The sequence below is a fragment of the Malus sylvestris genome, chromosome 11 (assembly GCF_916048215.2).
Source record: "Malus sylvestris chromosome 11, drMalSylv7.2, whole genome shotgun sequence".
Lineage (NCBI taxonomy): Eukaryota > Viridiplantae > Streptophyta > Magnoliopsida > Rosales > Rosaceae > Malus > Malus sylvestris.
This window is the reverse complement of record NC_062270.1, coordinates 40,718,887-40,729,599: the sequence shown is the minus strand read 5'-3', so window position 1 is coordinate 40,729,599 and position 10,713 is coordinate 40,718,887.

The following is a 10,713-nucleotide window of genomic DNA, read 5'->3' as shown; positions in this document are numbered from 1 at the left end:
TATATTTTGGCAGTCAAAGATTTCCAGGAGTTCTACTAAAGCAGAATGTAAGGCCTTGGCTCACATTGTTGTTGATATAGCTTGGATCATGTATATTTTAAAGGATTTGGAATTATTTTTGCCTACACCTCCAGTCATTCATTGTGAAAATATGTATGCGATTGCATTGAGTGCAAATCTGGTGTTTCATTCTCGGATAAAGCACTTGGATACCGATTACCACTTTGTTCGAGAGAGAGAGTGCAACAAGGTGACTTAGGAAGTCAGCTACATTCCTACTGAAGATCAATCTGTTGACATACTAACCAAGGGTTTACATGGTCCTTCATTTGTCAAGCACTGTTACAATCTTAAGCTTGGCCACCCAAGTTAAGATCGAGGGGGGATATTAACCAATATTGACCAAAGGGTAGTATAGTCTAAAGATTAGTTGTGCTATGGCAAAACAGTAAGTAAGGTTGTTAGCTAATGCGACAGTTAGTTAGAATTGTTGCAGCTATTAGTTAGAGTTGTTGGTGCTAATAGCTTAGAGTGTAAGGGAGCCATTAAGCTATATAAGTGTGAAACTGTCATTGTAATTCATTTGATGAAATATACTGAAATTCATAGCTCTCTCTCTCTCTCAACAACTGCATTCTTTGTAAGAGTATGAGTATGATTCTTACAAGTCTTGGGATAATTGATATTATAAAGAAGTCTAAATCATGTTGACAAGAGTTAATCCAATAAGCTACTGCTCTCACAAAATATACGCTCAATACTGAACTAAAACCTATTGTTAGTTTGAGTACTTTTGGTTTTGCAAGAGAGGAGAAGGTGCATTGTTTGAAGTCTAATTTGGCTTCTTCTTCTACTGTTTTTTTACAAGTTAGTTTGTCATTATGTTTATCGAATTGTGATTTTAATACTTGTCTAAATTTGTGGTTCATGAGCTTAATCTCATAACTTGTATTTTTGATAAGTTAAGTCTTACATTCTTTTCTTCCATTATTCTGCAATTCATGAGTTCTTACAGTACTGGTATCAATTACGTGGGACAAGTATGGTAGCCATGGACGCAACCCCAATGGTGTCTTGACGCGGTTTCACAAATCAACGGCATCCTTGAGTTTAGGCAAGACTACCGTATAGGATTCAAGAACACAAGGGGGCAGCAAATTCTCCCAAGACTTCAAAAACCGCAGCATTGGTTCGGGGTCCTTGGCCTGCCAAGTATTGACAGCAGCAATTCTCACAGCAGGTACCACAACCTCCGAAAGCAATTGAACATAATTCCCCGGCTCTCCGCGAAGAAAAGCTTTCCAAGAAGATACCGCGTCCAAGCCATGCATGGGATTCCAAAGAAGATCCCACCCCTGAAATACTAGTGCCGCTATTTGGACTCTAAATTCTAATGTAGGTGGATCTCATATATAAGTGGTCAGTTAAGTGATCAATAAATATGATACAAATAGCAGTACAAAATATAATTGTACCCTCGGATACTTTGTTGCAAGGTTGAAGGAGCCAGGATGCATTTGACCATAATCCAAAAATGCAAATTTACTCGAACCGAATGTTAAGTCCCAAAACTTTGACAACATATGCTATTCAAACGCTACATACAAGAAGCTAAACAGCCAGAAACAAGAAGTTAATGGCTTTCCAAACTATAAAATAGTTGGCGGGTTACAGAAGCCCAACCACGGGGCAGCGACTAAACGCCAACGAATGCCCGGCACTGGGATTCCCAGTGCTGCTTTGCTTGCCGAACCCTCTGTACTCTCTCGGTCTGGAGTCTCTGCTCCAAGTATTCATGGCAGCTGTTAAAACATGAATAAATAAGAATGAAAAATTGCATGTAAAGGATGATCATTTACTCATATAAGGATTATAAATGAGAATATGCTGAACAAAAACGTACTTTCTGCTAATTAACATGTTAAGCTCTTCTAAATGTACAGCCCCTTCGAAAACTCTGAAATCAACACGAAAAATCACAAAACAGTGAGCAACAATAGTTTTGATTGTAGCGAAGCACTCCATCCAATTAGAAAGAAGATATTTACTCATCTCTCAGCATAGAGGGCATTTTTTCTTTAGGCTCTGCAGACTTTAATCCATCGACAATAGGCACTGATGCAGCCGAGCAAGCACACATGTAGCAGAATATATGGCCGCTTGTAAGAGAAACTGGATCAAAAACCGTGTCCTGTAAAGCGGAAGACAAAAATAAATCACATGAAACCTCAAATGAAGCGCAACAACATCAACATGCTTTCTTGTCTACAACACCTACTAATGTCTTGGTATTCCTACACTACAGCTACTGAAGGTTTATGTTTTAGTTGAACTAATCAAAATTGTACATCACAGTGTTCGCAGTTTGCGGGAAAAAAATGTCAGGTGTTATGGACCAGTCATATGTGCTCCTACATCATAAGAGGCATGAAATATGCAATTGAATTGAAGAGTGAGAGCGATATTTTAAGAGTGCTACAACATTTCATATCAATTTTAGAAATCTCTTATACAAGACTTGAATTCACAGGCAGGATAAAAAGTTGTACAGCCCCTTCAGACGCACGCAGTCATCCTCATGATGCACTATTCTGCCTAATCCAGACACGCGACGATAAAGGCGTAGACACTGGCGGATGCAAAGTTTTCTGACGAACTCAACAACTCAGCCCAAAAGGCAAGCCAAGGGCAGCGAACACTAGAAGAACACACTCAGAAGCAAGTTTTGTCCTTGTCGGCCCAAAAGATTCTACATAGGAGCAACATGTACCGGGAATTGAAAATCACCTCTTGCAATGCATCATATGGCCTCAGCCGACCTTTGCTCCATAATTCAGCTCTAAAGCAGCCCAATACTGGCAGTTAAGCATCTTCTGCTATGTGTAACATGATATCAGCTCCACGACTTCCTTCTGTGCCTTCACGCCTAGCCTAGGCAATGCAATAGAGAGGCCCAACGACTCCCCGGAGGTAGCCGAGCATGCCCTAGCCACGCCTGCTCCACCCGATAGAGACTTCTGGCATTTGCATGTCGACGGCGCATCAAACTACAAAGGTTCGGGAACATGCGTGGTCCTTGTCACCCCAGACGATTCAATGCCCGAGCAGGCGATCACTCTAGGCTTCAAAGCATCTAACAAGACGATCCTCGACTGCCTCAAGAAGTCCCTCTCCGACAAGAAGGGAAAATGGCCAGATGAATTCCCCGAATGTCTATGGGCATATCGCACCACCAAACGACGAGCCACCGGTGAGACTCCTTTCTCTTTGGCATTTGGTTCAGAAGTAATCATTCATCCCAATATCATCATGCCAATTATCAGCACTCTACTGCCAAGCATCGAGCAGAATAGTAAGGAGATGGCCACACGCTTAGATCTGGCAGAGGAGAAAAGCTACCATCACCCGCATCATAGCCTACCAGCAGCAACTTCTCTCCATCTACAACGAATGGCCCAAGATCCGGCAGTTCTAGCCTGGGAATCTGGTCCTAAGAAAAGCCTTCGCCACTGCCCATAGAGAAGGCTTCAAAAAGATGAATCTAATATGGGTAAGCTTTCCAGTGTGAAAGGGTAAAGTAATTTCTCTCTAATGTGAGAGGGTAAACCAAATCTCCGACACCCATATGGGTCTGCTCTCCAGTGCGAGAGGATAAACTAATTGCTCTCTAGTGCGAGAGGGTAAACCAATTCCCCGACACCCATATGGATTTACTCTCCAGTGCGAGAGGATAAACTAATTGCTCTCCAATGCGAGAGGGTAAACCAATTCCACGACACCCATATGGGTCTGCTCTCCATTGCAAGAGGATAAACTAATTGCTCTCCATTGTGAGAGGCTAAAACAATTCCCCGACACCCATATGGATCTACTCTCCAATGCAAGAGGGTAAACCAATTCCCCAACACCCATATGGGTCTGCTCTCCAATGCGAAAGATTAAACTAATTGCTCTCCAGTGCGAGTGTCACATCCCAAACCAGCTCCATCGTAGCACGATATTGTCCGCTTTGAGCCACGCCCTCACGATTTTGTTTCTGGGAACTCACACGAGAACTTCCTAGTGGGTCGGAACTCCGAAGCCATTGAGCTCCCAAAAAGCCTTGTGCTATATAGAGGTGGGCATGTACATATAAGGTACATTACCCCCTTTTCGTTGGTCGATGTGGGATGATACAATCCACCCCCTTAGGGGCCCGATGTCCTCATCGGCATACTCACACCACACGGCAGAGTGGCTCTAATACCATTTTGTCACATCCAGTCTCGACTCCGCCTAGCACGATATTGTCCGGTTTGGGCCCCGACCACGCCCTCACGATTTTGTTTCTAGGAATTCACACGAAAACTTCCCAGTGGGTCACGTATCATGGGATTTCTCTCACCCAAACTCGATTAACTTCGAAGTTCCGATGGAATTCGAATCCAGTGAGTTCTCAAAAGGTCTCGTGCTATAGGGAGATGAGCATGTACATATAAGGCACATCACCCCCTTTCAGTTGGTCAATGTGGAATCTCACAATCCACCCCTCTTAGGGGCCCGATGTCCTTGTTGGCACACTCGCACAGAACGACATAGTGGCTCTGATACCATTCTGTCACGTCTCAGATCGGTTCTGTTGTAGCATGATATTGTCCACTTTCGGCCCCGACCACGCCCTCATGGTTTTGTTTCTGGGAACTCACACGAGAACTTCCCAGTGGGTCATCCATCCTAAGAATACTCTCACACAAACTTGCTTAACTTCAGAGTGATGAACTCCGAAGCCATTGAGCTCCTAGAAAGCCTCGTGCTATATGGAGGTAGGCATGTACATATAAGGCACATTAACCCCTCTCCGTTGGTCGATGTGGGATGTTACAGCGATAGGGTAAACCAATTTCCCGACACCCAGATGGATCTGCTCTCCATTGTGAGAGGTTAAGCTAATTGCTCTCCACTGTGAGCAGGTAAACCAATTCCCCGACACCCATATGGGTAAGCTCTCCACTACGAGAGGGTAAACTAATTACCTGACACTCATCTTGGTAAACTCTCTAGTGCGAGAAGGCCACATAGGTCAAAAGGTCGAATGCTTGAAGACCAACTAGGCAGCAAATGATCAGAGGGCAGCAGCCACTTTGCACTAAACAGTTCACTCAGCCGACACTTCATCTCCAGCATCTCCGATCTTGGTAGCTTCATCCTTGACTGCTCCATCTACAACAACTGAGAAATCAAACTCAAGCAGTTTCCTCATTTTTGGCAAGCAGCTTAAACAAGGCAGCCCTAACTGTGGTCTATGCCATGCCACTTCCTCAGCCCATGCTAAGCTAATCCTTGGCTTCAGTCAAGCCGAGCAGCACAAGCAATGACCCCTACCACACTACCTTCTTGGTCCATGCCAAGCCGACTCCTGGCTCCTGCCAACCGACGTGCTGCACCACCCTGACGACTACCCCGTGGCAACACCACCCAAGAAGAAGACAAGGAGAATTAAGTTTTTCTTACATAGGTGCGGCACAGAGAAGACAAAGAAATCAACGGAATAAGGTTCTTTGCACGGGCAAGAAAATAAGAATGTTAGGGATGGAGTAAAAATATCCTTTAGTTTTCTCTCTTCTTGTATGGACAAATAATTGCCCTCCGAAGTTGATTTAATCTCCTACTTAAGGTAGGCTTAAATAGGATTTGGAGGCGATTTATTTCCCTTTTCTAGAAGAATCTAATTCCAAGTCCAAGTGAGAATCTGCATCAAAGTTAGAGATCTCTACACTTGCTACCCTTTCCTACAAGTAGCCCAGCAGGTGTGGGGGCATTTGTGGAGCAAAAAATAATCAAGAAAAATATGGAGGCGACACGTGGATTTTTGGGTTAAAAAGACAAGATTACCCTCGAGGCACATTGAGATTTCTACGCGCAAGCAGTGGGCAATCATCCCTCAATCAAGTCAAAAGTGCCCAAAATAGGTATTTATTCAAAACATATTTTATCCATCCTCATCAAATCTTTTCCACAAGGTAACCCTCAAATCATTCCTTTCTAATTATATGAATTAACTAATTAATTTATTAATTAGCTAACAAATCATGAATCTCACCCAAAAAATCATCCAAGTGGCTGGTCCTCCTCCTCCCTAAAGGGCCAGCCATACCCCTATATAAACACCCTCATTTTCTCCAAACCTAAGTTCTACACTCTTGCTAAATTCTCTAAATTTTCCAAACTTTTTTTTTTCTCAAAATTCTAACTTTGGCATCGGAGGTTCTTCGGCCAAAGTCACCCCTCCATTCATCGTGGGCGCATGAGGCTCTTGGTCTTGACTTAAGGTGTTGTTTTTTTGTAGGTGCAATTTTGTCCAAGAACAAGGAGGAAGAAATTTGCATCCACATTAGATATACGTTATATGTTGGAGGTTCCAAGTAGGATATATATTAGGAAAATATAACCTTCGAAATATGCATGGTAATTCATAAGTAATTGGAAGAATTAAGTAAGATTCTTAAGGTGACGGCTGAACCCTAGGGCTTTTACAAATTGATTTTCTTTAAATTGGTTTCTAATTAATTAATTTAATTGTTTTTAATTTAAGTTCGTTTTTATTATTTTAAATTCTAAAATCAACATTTTCCAAACTTTGTTTTAAATAATAAATTAAGAGTTGGTTTTAAACACAAATTATTCATTCAATCCATGTGGAAAACAACATTGCTTGAGCTGTTTATACTACAACTACATTGTTCTCCTGCAAGTATTTTTAAGTGTTTTTATTCCTATTTTTGCAGGTGGTAAAAACCTTATAAGTGTTAACATATTAACAACTCAAATACATAGTCAATAATCCAATATATGAAAACCTTGATACTTACCAAGCATATGGAACAAGTCAAAAAATATCAAGCTTAGCGGAATCAAAGAGCTCATAGGCAAGAGATGGTTTCTCATCATTAATCTTGAGGGGTAAGACTAAGCTTATCAAAAATATAAGTGAAGAGATTAAGCTCATGAACCACAAATTTATAAAAGTATTAAAATCACAATTCGATAAACACAATGACAAACTAACCCGTAAAAACAGTAGAAGAAGAAACCAAAGCAAAATTGTAAATAATGCACCTTCTCCTCTCTTGCAAAACCAAAAGTACTCAAACTAACAATAGGTCTTAATTCAATATTGAGTGTACATTTTCTGAGAGCAGTGACCACTATTTATAATAGATCAATCCTAATTGATTCTCCTATTAGAATCACTATAGGATACCAAATATGAATTCAAATCATATTTGAATTTCAATCCCACAAGAATTAGGATAGTTTTAAGCTTTCTAGCAAGACTTTTCAATGTCAATTGAAACACTACAACCGGCTATAATATTCAGTTTCATATACTCATATTTTAACATTCTCCCACTTGAGTATGAAACATATTAATCACATAGCCTTTCATATTCATAGAAGTGATCACCAAATCTTTTGGATAGCAAAAGTTTAACCTAACATACAGCTTCCTTATGCATTTTAAAGTATGGAACTTAAGAATCTTTTCTGTTACATCGCAGAATTAACCCAAAAATCACAACATACTTAATTTGCACTTGGTAATTATGTGAACCAACTGATGTAGCAAAACCAAACCAATTTGCTCCCACTCATCTAGGCCATACTTAACACAACCAAGTTAAGTACAAGTTAATATCAACTGTATTAACTAACAGTCATTGCAATACACTGAACAACTTATCATAATCCATATAAGGAACCAAATTCGTATCCTTTTGAATGCTAACCGATATGATAGGATCCTTCTACAGTTTCAATCCTATTCCTTAGCGATTCATATAATCCTCTTATCATATGACCTTCTATACTAGTTTGAATCTATCATTTTCCCACTTGACCATGAACTAAGCTAAATTTTCGGCTTCGCAAACTTTTAATAGAAGTGATCAATTTGATCAGTTAGTCTCATTGCATAAGAGATTCACATCACATACATTATATCTATACATTTCAAAATGCATAATCAAAGAAACATTGCTGCGACCTATATGCAAATAGATTTCATGATCACATGCATCAAATTTGTATTTATAACAATGTGTTTTTACTTGACCAGAACAAAATAAATTAGTTTACTCCCACTATATCAAGTCAAGTTTAGTTCCAACAAATAGCACTAAACTTCTCATTACTTAAAACTAATTATTAATATAAATAATTTAACCAGTTGCTTCAATAAAACCATAAATTGGTTTTTAAGCATTCAAGTTAAGTTTAGTTCCAACAAATAGCACTAAATTTCTCATTACTTAAACTAATTAATTAATATAAATAATTTAACTAGTTGCTTCAATAAAACCATAAACTGGTTTCTAAGCATCCAAATGAATTATAATGGCCGGCCTAAATACTCTTAGCCTTATACTCACATTCGAACATATGATTCTCCCACTTGAGCATAAGTAAAAAGTACTGCACAACCAATAAATTAAGATACCGGAGATTTGAACCTATTGGTTCCCAATTCCTCACCAATTGCATAATCTCAATTTATTTATATACATCTAAACCATTATGCAAACAGTCTATGTATCAAAAACAAAAAAAAATCTCAATCCATTCGGAAAAATTTATCTCACATAAACCCAAAATCAGTAGTTTTAACAACGATCAAAATCAGAATAGCAAGCACAATATTTTTGCTTTCAATTTGATCCTAACTAGATCAATATCCATTGAGCAAGATCAACCAAATCTTGATAATGTCTGGATATATATCACAACAATATGTCTTGATTAAAACGAGATAATCAAGACCACTATTTTTTCTGGAGAACTCAAAATTCATCTTCCTCCCTATTTGCGATTTCAATCAAAACATAATGGCGGAAGGAAATCACAAATACACCTATACAATAAGCATGCAACTTATTCCATGATTTTCACAATACAATAAGCACATGCTTTCTTATGAATTCAAGAATAAAATTAATATGCATTCGGCAATGTCAATTTGTGTTGTACAAAAATATTGACAACAACTCACATAAGCTAATTTGTTTCTCATCCCTGTATATGGATGATACAAACTAATTCTCAAAATTTATAGCTTGACCTATATAATCATGCAAATAAATTTTTAAGGCTATGATTAATATATATAGCCACAAAATCTAATTTGGGTCAACTAATGAAAAATAAGATCATTACAAACTAAAACCCACATTACACCAATGTATACATATCCACCATATATGCACAATAACGATTGTAGCCAAAACATATTTCACACATATATGTTCATTCATGTATTCATATATTTTCTTGTATGCATGCATCAATATGCAGAGAAACTTATGCAAGTTATATTTGATATAGATTTAATCGCATGCCCATAATTACAACGTCTATGCACGAATCGATAAGGAATCTGTCACATGCTTAAAAATGTAATAATACCGTAAGCCTCAAATTCCATCCCAAACTAATGTCAGCATAAAACCCAAAAACCAGTTAATGTATTCACAGTAATTGACATTCGAAAAATCTATGGATGCTCACATATTTATGTTTGCTTTATTACAAGAAAATTAAGCAACGCAAAACTGTTATTGATCTGTAATTAATCAAATGCCCATATTGTATGGTGAATCAAACATGGAGATATCATGAGAGTTTTTTAAAACAATTAATGCACAAATGCTATCTCCATATGCATACAGATTTCATTCATATATGCTATTATATATAAATCACAAAGCGGGCATCCACTTTATATATGCATTTGTATTTGTTGCTTTATAATACATGTCAACTTGCATATGATATGCAGTCAAATTCATTCCAACCCAAACTTGATATAAATCAAACCAATTGAAAATCAGAAATTGAAAATAAGTTGTGCATGTGCCGCTCCCTACAATTATATATATCGATATTCATACATAAAACAAAACATAACCATTTATACATAGCGTTAGCATTCTTTTAAGGGAACTTTAACGAAAAGCTCCCGGTACTGTTCACTTTAAAGAAAAACCACATTTTTTCACTAAAAAGTCAATCTTGGTACTATTCACTTTACCCTTTATTTTGTCCTTATCGTTAAAACTCAACGTTTTCAAGTCATTTTCATTAGTTTTCCTTTCTTTTAAGCCGTCAGAAAAGACTAAGCATATTTGCTTCATCATGACAATCGATGAGACTCAACATGTACAACAATCCTGAATCATATATGCTCATAAGTTCAAAATTTGGCTTAACCAATGCTAATGGCAAAGCAGATACATGCACCAGCACACCATGCATCCATGTGTATATATATTGAAATAGATTCGTGTTTGTGCTTCTTTATACTTGGAAGCCCTTTGATATTATATAATATAATTTTTATATATTATATAATATCCAGCAAAATATAATCGATGCACGACACTCATGACATATTATACAAAAAGAATTCCAGATAAAACCTTAGGAAAGCCCTACAGATTTCCTCACAATCAAAATTTGATCCTTGCTAATTAACCATCACATCTTTTACTGTTTTAATGTCAAAACTTTCAATTTGAATTCAAGAGCAACAATCTTAGGCTCTGATACCACATGTAAGATTAAACATATCAAAAATATAAGTTAAGAGATTAAGCTCATGAACCACAAATTTATACAAGTATTAAAATCACAATTCGATAAACACAAAGACAAACTAACTGTAAAAACTATAGAAGAAGA